The 11400-nt window shown below is 39.3% G+C and overlaps 58 non-coding genes across 58 annotated transcripts; 21 read left to right on the top strand and 37 right to left on the bottom strand.

Annotated features, from left to right (window-relative positions):
• Positions 1–51: 51 nt before the first annotated feature.
• On the bottom strand, positions 52–123 carry Trnah-gug (transfer RNA histidin (anticodon GUG)). Its single transcript has one exon. It is a non-coding gene; the product is annotated as a tRNA-His (tRNA).
• Positions 124–534: 411 nt separating this feature from the next.
• Trnah-gug (transfer RNA histidin (anticodon GUG)) lies at positions 535–606 on the bottom strand. Its single transcript has one exon. It is a non-coding gene; the product is annotated as a tRNA-His (tRNA).
• Positions 607–612: 6 nt separating this feature from the next.
• Positions 613–684, bottom strand: Trnam-cau (transfer RNA methionine (anticodon CAU)). Its single transcript has one exon. It is a non-coding gene; the product is annotated as a tRNA-Met (tRNA).
• A 96-nt stretch (positions 685–780) lies between these two features.
• On the top strand, positions 781–852 carry Trnag-ucc (transfer RNA glycine (anticodon UCC)). The gene has a single exon. It is a non-coding gene; the product is annotated as a tRNA-Gly (tRNA).
• A 171-nt stretch (positions 853–1023) lies between these two features.
• On the bottom strand, positions 1024–1095 carry Trnah-gug (transfer RNA histidin (anticodon GUG)). Its single transcript has one exon. It is a non-coding gene; the product is annotated as a tRNA-His (tRNA).
• Positions 1096–1101: 6 nt separating this feature from the next.
• Positions 1102–1173, bottom strand: Trnam-cau (transfer RNA methionine (anticodon CAU)). The gene has a single exon. It is a non-coding gene; the product is annotated as a tRNA-Met (tRNA).
• A 95-nt stretch (positions 1174–1268) lies between these two features.
• Positions 1269–1340, top strand: Trnag-ucc (transfer RNA glycine (anticodon UCC)). Its single transcript has one exon. It is a non-coding gene; the product is annotated as a tRNA-Gly (tRNA).
• A 167-nt stretch (positions 1341–1507) lies between these two features.
• Trnah-gug (transfer RNA histidin (anticodon GUG)) lies at positions 1508–1579 on the bottom strand. The gene has a single exon. It is a non-coding gene; the product is annotated as a tRNA-His (tRNA).
• Positions 1580–1584: 5 nt separating this feature from the next.
• Trnam-cau (transfer RNA methionine (anticodon CAU)) lies at positions 1585–1656 on the bottom strand. The gene has a single exon. It is a non-coding gene; the product is annotated as a tRNA-Met (tRNA).
• A 95-nt stretch (positions 1657–1751) lies between these two features.
• Positions 1752–1823, top strand: Trnag-ucc (transfer RNA glycine (anticodon UCC)). Its single transcript has one exon. It is a non-coding gene; the product is annotated as a tRNA-Gly (tRNA).
• A 171-nt stretch (positions 1824–1994) lies between these two features.
• Trnah-gug (transfer RNA histidin (anticodon GUG)) lies at positions 1995–2066 on the bottom strand. Its single transcript has one exon. It is a non-coding gene; the product is annotated as a tRNA-His (tRNA).
• A 6-nt stretch (positions 2067–2072) lies between these two features.
• On the bottom strand, positions 2073–2144 carry Trnam-cau (transfer RNA methionine (anticodon CAU)). Its single transcript has one exon. It is a non-coding gene; the product is annotated as a tRNA-Met (tRNA).
• A 95-nt stretch (positions 2145–2239) lies between these two features.
• Positions 2240–2311, top strand: Trnag-ucc (transfer RNA glycine (anticodon UCC)). The gene has a single exon. It is a non-coding gene; the product is annotated as a tRNA-Gly (tRNA).
• Positions 2312–2475: 164 nt separating this feature from the next.
• Positions 2476–2547, bottom strand: Trnah-gug (transfer RNA histidin (anticodon GUG)). The gene has a single exon. It is a non-coding gene; the product is annotated as a tRNA-His (tRNA).
• Positions 2548–2553: 6 nt separating this feature from the next.
• On the bottom strand, positions 2554–2625 carry Trnam-cau (transfer RNA methionine (anticodon CAU)). The gene has a single exon. It is a non-coding gene; the product is annotated as a tRNA-Met (tRNA).
• A 95-nt stretch (positions 2626–2720) lies between these two features.
• Trnag-ucc (transfer RNA glycine (anticodon UCC)) lies at positions 2721–2792 on the top strand. Its single transcript has one exon. It is a non-coding gene; the product is annotated as a tRNA-Gly (tRNA).
• Positions 2793–2963: 171 nt separating this feature from the next.
• Trnah-gug (transfer RNA histidin (anticodon GUG)) lies at positions 2964–3035 on the bottom strand. Its single transcript has one exon. It is a non-coding gene; the product is annotated as a tRNA-His (tRNA).
• Positions 3036–3040: 5 nt separating this feature from the next.
• Positions 3041–3112, bottom strand: Trnam-cau (transfer RNA methionine (anticodon CAU)). Its single transcript has one exon. It is a non-coding gene; the product is annotated as a tRNA-Met (tRNA).
• A 94-nt stretch (positions 3113–3206) lies between these two features.
• Trnag-ucc (transfer RNA glycine (anticodon UCC)) lies at positions 3207–3278 on the top strand. The gene has a single exon. It is a non-coding gene; the product is annotated as a tRNA-Gly (tRNA).
• A 172-nt stretch (positions 3279–3450) lies between these two features.
• On the bottom strand, positions 3451–3522 carry Trnah-gug (transfer RNA histidin (anticodon GUG)). Its single transcript has one exon. It is a non-coding gene; the product is annotated as a tRNA-His (tRNA).
• Positions 3523–3528: 6 nt separating this feature from the next.
• On the bottom strand, positions 3529–3600 carry Trnam-cau (transfer RNA methionine (anticodon CAU)). The gene has a single exon. It is a non-coding gene; the product is annotated as a tRNA-Met (tRNA).
• Positions 3601–3695: 95 nt separating this feature from the next.
• On the top strand, positions 3696–3767 carry Trnag-ucc (transfer RNA glycine (anticodon UCC)). The gene has a single exon. It is a non-coding gene; the product is annotated as a tRNA-Gly (tRNA).
• Positions 3768–3932: 165 nt separating this feature from the next.
• On the bottom strand, positions 3933–4004 carry Trnah-gug (transfer RNA histidin (anticodon GUG)). Its single transcript has one exon. It is a non-coding gene; the product is annotated as a tRNA-His (tRNA).
• Positions 4005–4010: 6 nt separating this feature from the next.
• On the bottom strand, positions 4011–4082 carry Trnam-cau (transfer RNA methionine (anticodon CAU)). The gene has a single exon. It is a non-coding gene; the product is annotated as a tRNA-Met (tRNA).
• Positions 4083–4176: 94 nt separating this feature from the next.
• Trnag-ucc (transfer RNA glycine (anticodon UCC)) lies at positions 4177–4248 on the top strand. Its single transcript has one exon. It is a non-coding gene; the product is annotated as a tRNA-Gly (tRNA).
• A 170-nt stretch (positions 4249–4418) lies between these two features.
• Positions 4419–4490, bottom strand: Trnah-gug (transfer RNA histidin (anticodon GUG)). The gene has a single exon. It is a non-coding gene; the product is annotated as a tRNA-His (tRNA).
• A 172-nt stretch (positions 4491–4662) lies between these two features.
• Trnag-ucc (transfer RNA glycine (anticodon UCC)) lies at positions 4663–4734 on the top strand. Its single transcript has one exon. It is a non-coding gene; the product is annotated as a tRNA-Gly (tRNA).
• A 646-nt stretch (positions 4735–5380) lies between these two features.
• Trnah-gug (transfer RNA histidin (anticodon GUG)) lies at positions 5381–5452 on the bottom strand. The gene has a single exon. It is a non-coding gene; the product is annotated as a tRNA-His (tRNA).
• Positions 5453–5458: 6 nt separating this feature from the next.
• Trnam-cau (transfer RNA methionine (anticodon CAU)) lies at positions 5459–5530 on the bottom strand. The gene has a single exon. It is a non-coding gene; the product is annotated as a tRNA-Met (tRNA).
• A 95-nt stretch (positions 5531–5625) lies between these two features.
• Trnag-ucc (transfer RNA glycine (anticodon UCC)) lies at positions 5626–5697 on the top strand. Its single transcript has one exon. It is a non-coding gene; the product is annotated as a tRNA-Gly (tRNA).
• Positions 5698–5868: 171 nt separating this feature from the next.
• Trnah-gug (transfer RNA histidin (anticodon GUG)) lies at positions 5869–5940 on the bottom strand. The gene has a single exon. It is a non-coding gene; the product is annotated as a tRNA-His (tRNA).
• A 170-nt stretch (positions 5941–6110) lies between these two features.
• Trnag-ucc (transfer RNA glycine (anticodon UCC)) lies at positions 6111–6182 on the top strand. The gene has a single exon. It is a non-coding gene; the product is annotated as a tRNA-Gly (tRNA).
• Positions 6183–6593: 411 nt separating this feature from the next.
• On the top strand, positions 6594–6665 carry Trnag-ucc (transfer RNA glycine (anticodon UCC)). The gene has a single exon. It is a non-coding gene; the product is annotated as a tRNA-Gly (tRNA).
• A 166-nt stretch (positions 6666–6831) lies between these two features.
• Trnah-gug (transfer RNA histidin (anticodon GUG)) lies at positions 6832–6903 on the bottom strand. Its single transcript has one exon. It is a non-coding gene; the product is annotated as a tRNA-His (tRNA).
• Positions 6904–6909: 6 nt separating this feature from the next.
• On the bottom strand, positions 6910–6981 carry Trnam-cau (transfer RNA methionine (anticodon CAU)). Its single transcript has one exon. It is a non-coding gene; the product is annotated as a tRNA-Met (tRNA).
• A 95-nt stretch (positions 6982–7076) lies between these two features.
• On the top strand, positions 7077–7148 carry Trnag-ucc (transfer RNA glycine (anticodon UCC)). Its single transcript has one exon. It is a non-coding gene; the product is annotated as a tRNA-Gly (tRNA).
• Positions 7149–7318: 170 nt separating this feature from the next.
• Trnah-gug (transfer RNA histidin (anticodon GUG)) lies at positions 7319–7390 on the bottom strand. Its single transcript has one exon. It is a non-coding gene; the product is annotated as a tRNA-His (tRNA).
• Positions 7391–7396: 6 nt separating this feature from the next.
• Trnam-cau (transfer RNA methionine (anticodon CAU)) lies at positions 7397–7468 on the bottom strand. The gene has a single exon. It is a non-coding gene; the product is annotated as a tRNA-Met (tRNA).
• A 95-nt stretch (positions 7469–7563) lies between these two features.
• Trnag-ucc (transfer RNA glycine (anticodon UCC)) lies at positions 7564–7635 on the top strand. Its single transcript has one exon. It is a non-coding gene; the product is annotated as a tRNA-Gly (tRNA).
• A 164-nt stretch (positions 7636–7799) lies between these two features.
• Positions 7800–7871, bottom strand: Trnah-gug (transfer RNA histidin (anticodon GUG)). The gene has a single exon. It is a non-coding gene; the product is annotated as a tRNA-His (tRNA).
• Positions 7872–7877: 6 nt separating this feature from the next.
• On the bottom strand, positions 7878–7949 carry Trnam-cau (transfer RNA methionine (anticodon CAU)). Its single transcript has one exon. It is a non-coding gene; the product is annotated as a tRNA-Met (tRNA).
• Positions 7950–8044: 95 nt separating this feature from the next.
• Trnag-ucc (transfer RNA glycine (anticodon UCC)) lies at positions 8045–8116 on the top strand. The gene has a single exon. It is a non-coding gene; the product is annotated as a tRNA-Gly (tRNA).
• Positions 8117–8286: 170 nt separating this feature from the next.
• On the bottom strand, positions 8287–8358 carry Trnah-gug (transfer RNA histidin (anticodon GUG)). Its single transcript has one exon. It is a non-coding gene; the product is annotated as a tRNA-His (tRNA).
• Positions 8359–8364: 6 nt separating this feature from the next.
• On the bottom strand, positions 8365–8436 carry Trnam-cau (transfer RNA methionine (anticodon CAU)). The gene has a single exon. It is a non-coding gene; the product is annotated as a tRNA-Met (tRNA).
• A 95-nt stretch (positions 8437–8531) lies between these two features.
• On the top strand, positions 8532–8603 carry Trnag-ucc (transfer RNA glycine (anticodon UCC)). Its single transcript has one exon. It is a non-coding gene; the product is annotated as a tRNA-Gly (tRNA).
• Positions 8604–8767: 164 nt separating this feature from the next.
• Positions 8768–8839, bottom strand: Trnah-gug (transfer RNA histidin (anticodon GUG)). The gene has a single exon. It is a non-coding gene; the product is annotated as a tRNA-His (tRNA).
• A 173-nt stretch (positions 8840–9012) lies between these two features.
• On the top strand, positions 9013–9084 carry Trnag-ucc (transfer RNA glycine (anticodon UCC)). Its single transcript has one exon. It is a non-coding gene; the product is annotated as a tRNA-Gly (tRNA).
• Positions 9085–9336: 252 nt separating this feature from the next.
• On the bottom strand, positions 9337–9408 carry Trnam-cau (transfer RNA methionine (anticodon CAU)). Its single transcript has one exon. It is a non-coding gene; the product is annotated as a tRNA-Met (tRNA).
• A 95-nt stretch (positions 9409–9503) lies between these two features.
• Trnag-ucc (transfer RNA glycine (anticodon UCC)) lies at positions 9504–9575 on the top strand. Its single transcript has one exon. It is a non-coding gene; the product is annotated as a tRNA-Gly (tRNA).
• Positions 9576–9740: 165 nt separating this feature from the next.
• Trnah-gug (transfer RNA histidin (anticodon GUG)) lies at positions 9741–9812 on the bottom strand. The gene has a single exon. It is a non-coding gene; the product is annotated as a tRNA-His (tRNA).
• A 173-nt stretch (positions 9813–9985) lies between these two features.
• Positions 9986–10057, top strand: Trnag-ucc (transfer RNA glycine (anticodon UCC)). Its single transcript has one exon. It is a non-coding gene; the product is annotated as a tRNA-Gly (tRNA).
• A 171-nt stretch (positions 10058–10228) lies between these two features.
• On the bottom strand, positions 10229–10300 carry Trnah-gug (transfer RNA histidin (anticodon GUG)). The gene has a single exon. It is a non-coding gene; the product is annotated as a tRNA-His (tRNA).
• A 173-nt stretch (positions 10301–10473) lies between these two features.
• Positions 10474–10545, top strand: Trnag-ucc (transfer RNA glycine (anticodon UCC)). The gene has a single exon. It is a non-coding gene; the product is annotated as a tRNA-Gly (tRNA).
• A 166-nt stretch (positions 10546–10711) lies between these two features.
• On the bottom strand, positions 10712–10783 carry Trnah-gug (transfer RNA histidin (anticodon GUG)). Its single transcript has one exon. It is a non-coding gene; the product is annotated as a tRNA-His (tRNA).
• Positions 10784–10789: 6 nt separating this feature from the next.
• Trnam-cau (transfer RNA methionine (anticodon CAU)) lies at positions 10790–10861 on the bottom strand. Its single transcript has one exon. It is a non-coding gene; the product is annotated as a tRNA-Met (tRNA).
• Positions 10862–10956: 95 nt separating this feature from the next.
• Positions 10957–11028, top strand: Trnag-ucc (transfer RNA glycine (anticodon UCC)). The gene has a single exon. It is a non-coding gene; the product is annotated as a tRNA-Gly (tRNA).
• Positions 11029–11203: 175 nt separating this feature from the next.
• Trnah-gug (transfer RNA histidin (anticodon GUG)) lies at positions 11204–11275 on the bottom strand. The gene has a single exon. It is a non-coding gene; the product is annotated as a tRNA-His (tRNA).
• Positions 11276–11281: 6 nt separating this feature from the next.
• Positions 11282–11353, bottom strand: Trnam-cau (transfer RNA methionine (anticodon CAU)). The gene has a single exon. It is a non-coding gene; the product is annotated as a tRNA-Met (tRNA).
• Between the last annotated feature and the right edge of the window lie 47 nt (positions 11354–11400).

Genomic DNA, 11400 nt, shown 5'->3' with positions numbered 1-11400 from the left:
TTTTGAATTGTTCTAAAATATCAAGAACCTTGTTTTGTGTTGTCGGTAAAATGCTGTGACCAGGATTCGAACCTGGGTTGTCACGGCCACAACGTGAAGTACTAACCACTATACGATCACAGCTTTGCTTAGCAGAGGATGGTTTCGATCCATCGACCTCTGGGTTATGGGCCAGCACGCTTCCGCTGCGCCACTCTGCTTGCGCAACCATAATTGTAATTTTGTGTATTGTTCGACTTTGTTATATAAGAGGTAATTACTAATTGTTGGATTTTACAATCCGGTTCTAAAGAAGCGTCGATGGTGTACGGTTAGCATTGGTGCCTTCCAAGCACTAGTTCCGGGTTCGACTCCCGGTCGACGCAGATGTTTTGATTTTTTTATACTTTTGTTACTTCTTTAAAATATAGCTGTTTTCCATTTCTTATTAATATTTAAGTCGTAAAGGTTTTAAATTTTTTTTATTTAAATAACTGAAGTCATTTTAATTTTTCTAAAAATAATAACTTTTTTTGTGTTGTTGTTGTGGTAAAATGCTGTGACCAGGATTCGAACCTGGGTTGTCACGGCCACAACGTGAAGTACTAACCACTATACGATCACAGCTTTGCTTAGCAGAGGATGGTTTCGATCCATCGACCTCTGGGTTATGGGCCCAGCACGCTTCCGCTGCGCCACTCTGCTTGCGCAACCCATAATTGTAATTTTGTGTATTGTTCGACTTTGTTATATAAGAGGTAATTACTAATTGTTGGATTTTACAATCCGGTTTCTAACGAAGCGTCGATGGTGTAACGGTTAGCATTGGTGCCTTCCAAGCACTAGTTCCGGGTTCGACTCCCGGTCGACGCAGATGTTTTTGATTTTTTTATACTTTTGTTACTTCTTTAAATATAGCTGTTTTCCATTTCTTATTAATATTTAAGTCGTAAAGGTTTTAAATTTTTTTATTTAAATAACTGAAGTCATTTTTAAATTTTTTCTAAAATAACAAGAACCTTGTTTTGTTGTGTTCGGTACAAATGCTGTGACCAGGATTCGAACCTGGGTTGTCACGGCCACAACGTGAAGTACTAACCACTATACGATCACAGCTTTGCTTAGCAGAGGATGGTTTCGATCCATCGACCTCTGGGTTATGGGCCCAGCACGCTTCCGCTGCGCCACTCTGCTTGCGCAACCCATTATTGTAATTTTGTGTATTGTTCGACTTTGTTATATAAGAGGTAATTACTAATTGTTGGATTTTACAATCCGGTTCTAACGAAGCGTCGATGGTGTAACGGTTAGCATTGGTTCCTTCCAAGCACTAGTTCCGGGTTCGACTCCCGGTCGACGCAGATGTTTTGATTTTTTTATACTTTTGTTACTTCTTTTAAAATATAGCTGTTTTCCATTTCTTATTAATATTTAAGTCGTGAAGGTTTTAAATTCTTTATTCAAATAACTGAAATCGTTTTGAACTTTTCTAAAATAACAAGAACTTTGTTTTGTGTGTCGGTACAAATGCTGTGACCAGGATTCGAACCTGGGTTGTCACGGCCACAACGTGAAGTACTAACCACTATACGATCACAGCTTTGCTAGCAGAGGATGGTTTCGATCCATCGACCTCTGGGTTATGGGCCCAGCACGCTTCCGCTGCGCCACTCTGCTTGCGCAACCCATAATTGTAATTTCGTGTATTGTTCGACTTTGTTATATAAGAGGTAATTACTAATTGTTGGATTTTACAATCCGGTTCTAAAGAAGCGTCGATGGTGTAACGGTTAGCATTGGTGCCTTCCAAGCACTAGTTCCGGGTTCGACTCCCGGTCGACGCAGATGTTTTGATTTTTTTATACTTTTGTTACTTCTTTAAAATATAGCTGTTTTCCATTTCTTATTAATATTTAAGTCGTGAAGGTTTTATTTTTTTTTATTTAAATAACTGAAGTCATTTTGAATTGTTCTAAAATATCAAGAACATTGTTTTGTGTTGTGTTCGGTACAAATGCTGTGACCAGGATTCGAACCTGGGTTGTCACGGCCACAACGTGAAGTACTAACCACTATACGATCACAGCTTTGCATAGCAGAGGATGGTTTCGATCCATCGACCTCTGGGTTATGGGCCCAGCACGCTTCCGCTGCGCCACTCTGCTTGCGCAACCCATAATTGTAATTTCGTGTATTGTTCGACTTTGTTATATAAGAGGTAATTACTAATTGTTGGATTTTACAATCCGTTTCTAACGAAGCGTCGATGGTGTAACGGTTAGCATTGGTGCCTTCCAAGCACTAGTTCCGGGTTCGACTCCCGGTCGACGCAGATGTTTTGATTTTTTTATACTTTTTACTTCTTTAAAATATAGCTGTTTTCCATTTCTTATTAATATTTAAGTCGTGAAGGTTTTAATTTTTTTTATTTAAATAACTGAAGTCATTTTGAATTGTTCTAAAATATCAAGAACCTTGTTTTGTGTTCGGTAAAATTGCTGTGACCAGGATTCGAACCTGGGTTGTCACGGCCACAACGTGAAGTACTAACCACTATACGATCACAGCTTTGCTTAGCAGAGGATGGTTTCGATCCATCGACCTCTGGGTTATGGGCCCAGCACGCTTCCGCTGCGCCACTCTGCTTGCGCAACCCAAAATTGTAATTTTGTGTATTGTTCGACTTTGTTATATAAGAGGTAATTACTAATTGTTGGATTTTACAATCCGGTTCTAACGAAGCGTCGATGGTGTAACGGTTAGCATTGGTTCCTTCCAAGCACTAGTTCCGGGTTCGACTCCCGGTCGACGCAGATGTTTTGATTTTTTTATACTTTTGTTACTTCTTTAAAATATAGCTGTTTTCCATTTCTTATTAATATTTAAGTCGTGAAGGTTTTAAAATTCTTTATTCAAATAACTGAAATCGTTTTGAACTTTTCTAAAATAACAAGAACTTTGTTTTGTGTTGTGTTCGGTACAAATGCTGTGACCAGGATTCGAACCTGGGTTGTCACGGCCACAACGTGAAGTACTAACCACTATACGATCACAGCTTTGCTAGCAGAGGATGGTTTCGATCCATCGACCTCTGGGTTATGGGCCCAGCACGCTTCCGCTGCGCCACTCTGCTTGCGCAACCCATAATTGTAATTTCGTGTATTGTTCGACTTTGTTATATAAGAGGTAATTACTAATTGTTGGATTTTACAATCCGGTTCTAAGAAGCGTCGATGGTGTAACGGTTAGCATTGGTGCCTTCCAAGCACTAGTTCCGGGTTCGACTCCCGGTCGACGCAGATGTTTTGATTTTTTTATACTTTTGTTACTTCTTTAAAATATAGCTGTTTTCCATTTCTTATTAATATTTAAGTCGTGAAGGTTTTATTTTTTTTTTATTTAAATAACTGAAGTCATTTTGAATTGTTCTAAAATATCAAGAACATTGTTTTGTGTTGTGTTCGGTACAAATGCTGTGACCAGGATTCGAACCTGGGTTGTCACGGCCACAACGTGAAGTACTAACCACTATACGATCACAGCTTTGCATAGCAGAGGATGGTTTCGATCCATCGACCTCTGGGTTATGGGCCCAGCACGCTTCCGCTGCGCCACTCTGCTTGCGCAACCCATAATTGTAATTTCGTGTATTGTTCGACTTTGTTATATAAGAGGTAATTACTAATTGTTGGATTTTACAATCCGTTTCTAACGAAGCGTCGATGGTGTAACGGTTAGCATTGGTGCCTTCCAAGCACTAGTTCCGGGTTCGACTCCCGGTCGACGCAGATGTTTTGATTTTTTTATACTTTTGTTACTTCTTTAAAATATAGCTGTTTCCATTTCTTATTAATATTTAAGTCGTGAAGGTTTTAATTTTTTTTATTTAAATAACTGAAGTCATTTTGAATTGTTCTAAAATATCAAGAACCTTGTTTTGTGTTCGGTAAAATTGCTGTGACCAGGATTCGAACCTGGGTTGTCACGGCCACAACGTGAAGTACTAACCACTATACGATCACAGCTTTGCTTAGCAGAGGATGGTTTCGATCCATCGACCTCTGGGTTATGGGCCCAGCACGCTTCCGCTGCGCCACTCTGCTTGCGCAACCCAAATTGTAATTTTGTGTATTGTTCGACTTTGTTATATAAGAGGTAATTACTAATTGTTGGATTTTACAATCCGGTTCTAACGAAGCGTCGATGGTGTAACGGTTAGCATTGGTGCCTTCCAAGCACTAGTTCCGGGTTCGACTCCCGGTCGACGCAGATGTTTTGATTTTTTTATACTTTTGTTACTTCTTTAAAATATAGCTGTTTTCCATTTCTTATTAATATTTAAGTCGTGAAGGTTTTATTTTTTTATTTAAATAACTGAAGTCATTTTGAATTGTTCTAAAATATCAAGAACTTGTTTTTTGTGTTGTGTTCGGTACAAATGCTGTGACCAGGATTCGAACCTGGGTTGTCACGGCCACAACGTGAAGTACTAACCACTATACGATCACAGCTTTGCATAGCAGAGGATGGTTTCGATCCATCGACTTCTGGGTTATGGGCCCAGCACGCTTCCGCTGCGCCACTCTGCTTGCGCAACCCATAATTGTAATTTCGTGTTTGTTCGACTTTGTTATATAAGAGGTAATTACTAATTGTTGGATTTTACAATCCGGTTCTAAAGAAGCGTCGATGGTGTAACGGTTAGCATTGGTGCCTTCCAAGCACTAGTTCCGGGTTCGACTCCCGGTCGACGCAGATGTTTTGATTTTTTTATACTTTTGTTACTTCTTTAAAATATAGCTGTTTTCCATTTCTTATTAATATTTAAGTCGTGAAGGTTTTAATTTTTTTTATTTAAATAACTGAAGTCATTTTGAATTGTTCTATAATATCAAGAACCTTGTTTTGTGTTCGGTAAAATTGCTGTGACCAGGATTCGAACCTGGGTTGTCACGGCCACAACGTGGAGTACTAACCACTATACGATCACAGCTTTGCTTAGCAGAGGATGGTTTCGATCCATCGACCTCTGGGTTATGGGCCCAGCACGCTTCCGCTGCGCCACTGTGCTTGCGCAACCCAAATTTGTAATTTTGTGTATTGTTCGACTTTGTTATATAAGAGGTAATTACTAATTGTTGGATTTTACAATCCTGTTCTAAAGAAGCGTCGATGGTGTAACGGTTAGCATTGGTGCCTTCCAAGCACTAGTTCCGGGTTCGACTCCGGTCGACGCAGATTTTTTGATTTTTTATACTTTTGTTAATTCATTAAAAATAGCTTTTTTCCATTTCTTATTAATATTTAAGTCGTAAAGGTTTTAAATTTTTTATTTAAATAACTGAAGTCATTTTAAATTTTCTAAAATAACAAGAACTTTGTTTTTGTGTTTCGGTAAAATTGCTGTGACCAGGATTCGAACCTGGGTTGTCACGGCCACAACGTGAAGTACTAACCACTATACGATCACAGCTTTGCTTAGCAGAGGATGGTTTCGATCCATCGACCTCTGGGTTATGGGCCCAGCACGCTTCCGCTGCGCCACTCTGCTTGCGCAACCCAAAATTGTAATTTTGTGTATTGTTCGACTTTGTTATATAAGAGGTAATTACTAATTGTTGGATTTTACAATCCGGTTCTAACGAAGCGTCGATGGTGTAACGGTTAGCATTGGTGCCTTCCAAGCACTAGTTCCGGGTTCGACTCCCGGTCGACGCAGATGTTTTGATTTTTTGTATACTTTTGTTACTTCTTTAAAATATAGCTGTTTTCCATTTCTTATTAATATTTAAGTCGTGAAGGTTTTATTTTTTTTATTTAAATAACTGAAGTCATTTTGAATTGTTCTAAAATATCAAGAACATTGTTTTGTGTTGTGTTCGGTACAAATGCTGTGACCAGGATTCGAACCTGGGTTGTCACGGCCACAACGTGAAGTACTAACCACTATACGATCACAGCTTTGCATAGCAGAGGATGGTTTCGATCCATCGACTTCTGGGTTATGGGCCCAGCACGCTTCCGCTGCGCCACTCTGCTTGCGCAACCCATAATTGTAATTTCGTGTTTGTTCGACTTTGTTATATAAGAGGTAATTACTAATTGTTGGATTTACAATCCGGTTCTAAGAAGCGTCGATGGTGTAACGGTTAGCATTGGTGCCTTCCAAGCACTAGTTCCGGGTTCGACTCCCGGTCGACGCAGATGTTTTGATTTTTTTATACTTTTGTTACTTCTTTAAAATATAGCTGTTTTCCATTTCTTATTAATATTTAAGTCGTGAAGGTTTTAATTTTTTTTATTTAAATAACTGAAGTCATTTTGAATTGTTCTATAATATCAAGAACCTTGTTTTGTGTTCGGTAAAATTGCTGTGACCAGGATTCGAACCTGGGTTGTCACGGCCACAACGTTGAGTACTAACCACTATACGATCACAGCTTTGCTTAGCAGAGGATGGTTTCGATCCATCGACCTCTGGGTTATGGGCCCAGCACGCTTCCGCTGCGCCACTGTGCTTGCGCAACCCAAATTTGTAATTTTGTGTATTGTTCGACTTTGTTATATAAGAGGTAATTACTAATTGTTGGATTTTACAATCCGGTTCTAAAGAAGCGTCGATGGTGTAACGGTTAGCATTGGTGCCTTCCAAGCACTAGTTCCGGGTTCGACTCCCGGTCGACGCAGATTTTTTGATTTTTTTATACTTTTGTTAATTCATTAAAATATAGCTTTTTTCCATTTCTTATTAATATTTAAGTCGTAAAGGTTTTAAATTTTTTTATTTAAATAACTGAAGTCATTTTAAATTTTTCTAAAATAACAAGAACTTTGTTTTGTGTTCGGTAAAATTGCTGTGACCAGGATTCGAACCTGGGTTGTCACGGCCACAACGTGAAGTACTAACCACTATACGATCACAGCTTTGCTTAGCAGAGGATGGTTTCGATCCATCGACCTCTGGGTTATGGGCCCAGCACGCTTCCGCTGCGCCACTCTGCTTGCGCAACCCATAATTGTAATTTCGTGTATTGTTCGACTTTGTTATATAAGAGGTAATTACTAATTGTTGGATTTTACAATCCGGTTCTAACGAAGCGTCGATGGTGTAACGGTTAGCATTGGTGCCTTCCAAGCACTAGTTCCGGGTCCGACTCCCGGTCGACGCAGATGTTTTGATTTTTTATACTTTTGTTACTTCTTTAAAATATAGCTGTTTTCCATTTCTTATTAATATTTAAGTCGTGAAGGTTTTATTTTTTTTATTTAAATAACTTAAAGTCATTTTGAATTGTTCTAAAATATCTAGAACATTGTTTTGTGTTGAGTTCGGTACAAATGCTGTGACCAGGATTCGAACCTGGGTTGTCACGGCCACAACGTGAAGTACTAACCACTATACGATCACAGCTTTGCATAGCAGAGGATGGTTTCGATCCATCGACCTCTGGGTTATGGGCCCAGCACGCTTCCGCTGCGCCACTCTGCTCGCGCAACCCATAATTGTAATTTCGTGTATTGTTCGACTTTGTTATATAAGAGGTAATTAGTAATTGTTGGATTTTACAATCCGTTTCTAACGAAGCGTCGATGGTGTAACGGTCAGCATTGGTGCCTTCCAAGCACTAGTTCCGGGTTCGACTCCCGGTCGACGCAGATGTTTTGATTTTTTATACTTTTGATACTTCTTTAAAATATAGCTGTTTTCCATTTCTTATTAATATTTAAGTCGTGAAGGTTTTAATTTTTTTATTTAAATAACTGAAGTCATTTTGAATTGTTCTAAAATATCAAGAACCTTGTTTTGTGTTCGGTAAAATTGCTGTGACCAGGATTCGAACCTGGGTTGTCACGGCCACAACGTGAAGTACTAACCACTATACGATCACAGCTTTGCATAGCAGAGGATGGTTTCGATCCATCGACCTCTGGGTTATGGGCCCAGCACGCTTCCGCTGCGCCACTCTGCTTGCGCAACCCAAAATTGTAATTTCGTGTATTGTTCGACTTTGTTATATAAGAGGTAATTACTAATTGTTGGATTTTACAATCCGGTTCTAACGAAGCGTCGATGGTGTAACGGTTAGCATTGGTGCCTTCCAAGCACTAGTTCCGGGTCCGACTCCCGGTCGACGCAGATGTTTTGATTTTTTATACTTTTGTTACTTCTTTAAAATATAGCTGTTTTCCATTTCTTATTAATATTTAAGTCGTGAAGGTTTTATTTTTTTTATTTAAATAACTTAAAGTCATTTTGAATTGTTCTAAAATATCTAGAACATTGTTTTGTGTTGAGTTCGGTACAAATGCTGTGACCAGGATTCGAACCTGGGTTGTCACGGCCACAACGTGAAGTACTAACCACTATACGATCACAGCTTTGCATAGCAGAGGATGGTTTCGATCCATCGACCTCTGGGTTATGGGCCCAGCACGCTTCCGCTGCGCCACTCTGCTCGCGCAACCCATAATTGTAATTTCGTGTATTGTTCGACTTTGTTATATAAGAGGTAATTACTAATTGTTGGATTTTACAATCCGTTTCTAACGAAGCGTCGATGGTGTAACGGTCAGCATTGGTGCCTTCCAAGCACTAGTTCCGGGTTCGACTCCCGGTCGACGCAGATGTTTTGATTTTTTATACTTTTGTTACTTCTTTAAAATATAGCTGTTTTCCATTTCTTATTAATATTTAAGTCGTGAAGGTTTTAATTTTTTTATTTAAATAACTGAAGTCATTTTGAATTGTTCTAAAATATCAAGAACCTTGTTTTGTGTTCGGTAAAATTGCTGTGACCAGGATTCGAACCTGGGTTGTCACGGCCACAACGTGAAGTACTAACCACTATACGATCACAGCTTTGCATAGCAGAGGATGGTTTCGATCCATCGACCTCTGGGTTATGGGCCCAGCACGATTCCGCTGCGCCACTCTGCTTGCGCAACCCAAAATTGTAATTTTGTGTATTGTTCGACTTTGTTATATAAGAGGTAATTACTAATTGTTGGATTTTACAATCCGGTTCTAAAGAAGCGTCGATGGTGTAACGGTTAGCATTGGTGCCTTCCAAGCACTAGTTCCGGGTTCGACTCCCGGTCGACGCAGATTTTTTGATTTTTTTATACTTTTGTTAATTCATTAAAATATAGCTGTTTTCCATTTCTTGTTAATATTTAAGTCGTAAAGGTTTTAAATTTTTTTATTTAAATAACTGAAGTCATTTTAAATTTTTCTAAAATAACAAGAACTTTGTTTTGTGTTGTGTTCGGTACAAATGCTGTGACCAGGATTCGAACCTGCTGGGTTGTCACGGCCACAACGTGAAGTACTAACCACTATACGATCACAGCTTTGCATAGCAGAGGATGGTTTCGATCCATCGACCTCTGGGTTATGGGCCCAGCACGCTTCCGCTGCGCCACTCTGCTTGCGCAAGCCATAATTGTAATTTCGTGTATTGTTCGACTTTGTTATATAAGAGGTAATTACTAATTGTTGGATTTTACAATCCGGTTCTAACGAAGCGTCGATGGTGTAACGGTTAGCATTGGTGCCTTCCAAGCACTAGTTCCGGGTTCGACTCCCGGTCGACGCAGATGTTTTGATTTTTTTATACTTTTGTTACTTCTTTAAAATATAGCTGTTTTCCATTTCTTATTAATATTTAAGTCGTGAAGGTTTTATTTTTTTTATTTAAATAACTGAAGTCATTTTGAATTGTTCTAAAATATCAAGAACATTGTTTTGTGTTCGGTAAAATTGCTGTGACCAGGATTCGAACCTGGGTTGTCACGGCCACAACGTGAAGTACTAACCACTACACGATCACAGCTTTGCTTAGCAGAGGATGGTTTCGATCCATCGACTTCTGGGTTATGGGCCCAGCACGCTTCCGCTGCGCCACTCTGCTTGCGCAACCCGTAATTGTAATTTCGTGTATTGTTCGACTTTGTTATATAAGAGGTAATTACTAATTGTTGGATTTTACAATCCGGTTCTAACGAAGCGTCGATGGTGTAACGGTTAGCATTGGTGCCTTCCAAGCACTAGTTCCGGGTTCGACTCCCGGTCGACGCAGATGTTTTGATTTTTTTATACTTTTGTTACTTCTTTAAAATATAGCTGTTTTCCATTTCTTATTAATATTTAAGTCGGGAAGGTTTTGTTTTTTTTATTTAAATAACTTAAAGTCATTTTGAATTGTTCTAAAATGTCTAGAACATTGTTTTGTGTTGAGTTCGGTACAAATGCTGTGACCAGGATTCGAACCTGGGTTGTCACGGCCACAACGTGAAGTACTAACCACTATACGATCACAGCTTTGCATAGCTGAGGATGGTTTCGATCCATCGACCTCTGGGTTATGGGCCCAGCACGCTTCCGCTGCGCCACTCTGCTCGCGCAACCCATAATTGTAATTTCGTGTATTGTTCGACTTTGTTATATAAGAGGTAATTACTAATTGTTGGATTTTACAATCCGTTTCTAACGAAGCGTCGATGGTGTAACGGTCAGCATTGGTGCCTTCCAAGCCCTAGTTCCGGGTTCGACTCCCGGTCGACGCAGATGTTTTGATTTTTTTATACTTTTGTTACTTCTTTAAAATATAGCTGTTTTCCATTTCTTATTAATATTTAAGTCGTGAAGGTTTTAATTTTTTTTATTTAAATAACTGAAATCATTTTGAATTGTTCTAAAATATCAAGAACCTTGTTTTGTGTTCGGTAAAATTGCTGTGACCAGGATTCGAACCTGGGTTGTCACGGCCACAACGTGAAGTACTAACCACTATACGATCACAGCTTTGCTTAGCAGAGGATGGTTTCGATCCATCGACCTCTGGGTTATGGGCCCAGCACGCTTCCGCTGTGCCACTCTGCTTGCGCAACCCAAAATTGTAATTTTGTGTATTGTTCGACTTTGTTATATAAGAGGTAATTACTAATTGTTGGATTTTACAATCCGGTTCTAAAGAAGCGTCGATGGTGTAACGGTTAGCATTGGTGCCTTCCAAGCACTAGTTCCGGGTTCGACTCCCGGTCGACGCAGATTTTTTGATTTTTTTATACTTTTGTTAATTCATTAAAATATAGCTGTTTTCCATTTCTTATTAATATTTAAGTCGTAAAGGTTTTAATTTTTTTATTTAAATAACTGAAGTCATTTTAAATTTTTCTAAAATAACAAGAACTTTGTTTTGTGTTGTGTTGTGTTCGGTACAAATGCTGTGACCAGGATTCGAACCTGGGTTGTCACGGCCACAACGTGAAGTACTAACCACTATACGATCACAGCTTTGCATAGCAGAGGATGGTTTCGATCCATCGACCTCTGGGTTATGGGCCCAGCACGCTTCCGCTGCGCCACTCTGCTTGCGCAACCCATAATTGTAATTTCGTGTATTGTTCGACTTTGTTATA

The sequence above is a fragment of the Ciona robusta genome, chromosome 9 (assembly GCF_009617815.1).
Source record: "Ciona robusta chromosome 9, ASM961781v2".
NCBI classification, from domain to species: domain Eukaryota; kingdom Metazoa; phylum Chordata; class Ascidiacea; order Phlebobranchia; family Cionidae; genus Ciona; species Ciona robusta.
Note: the sequence above shows the minus strand (reverse complement) of the source record. Positions and strands in the feature narration are given on the sequence as shown.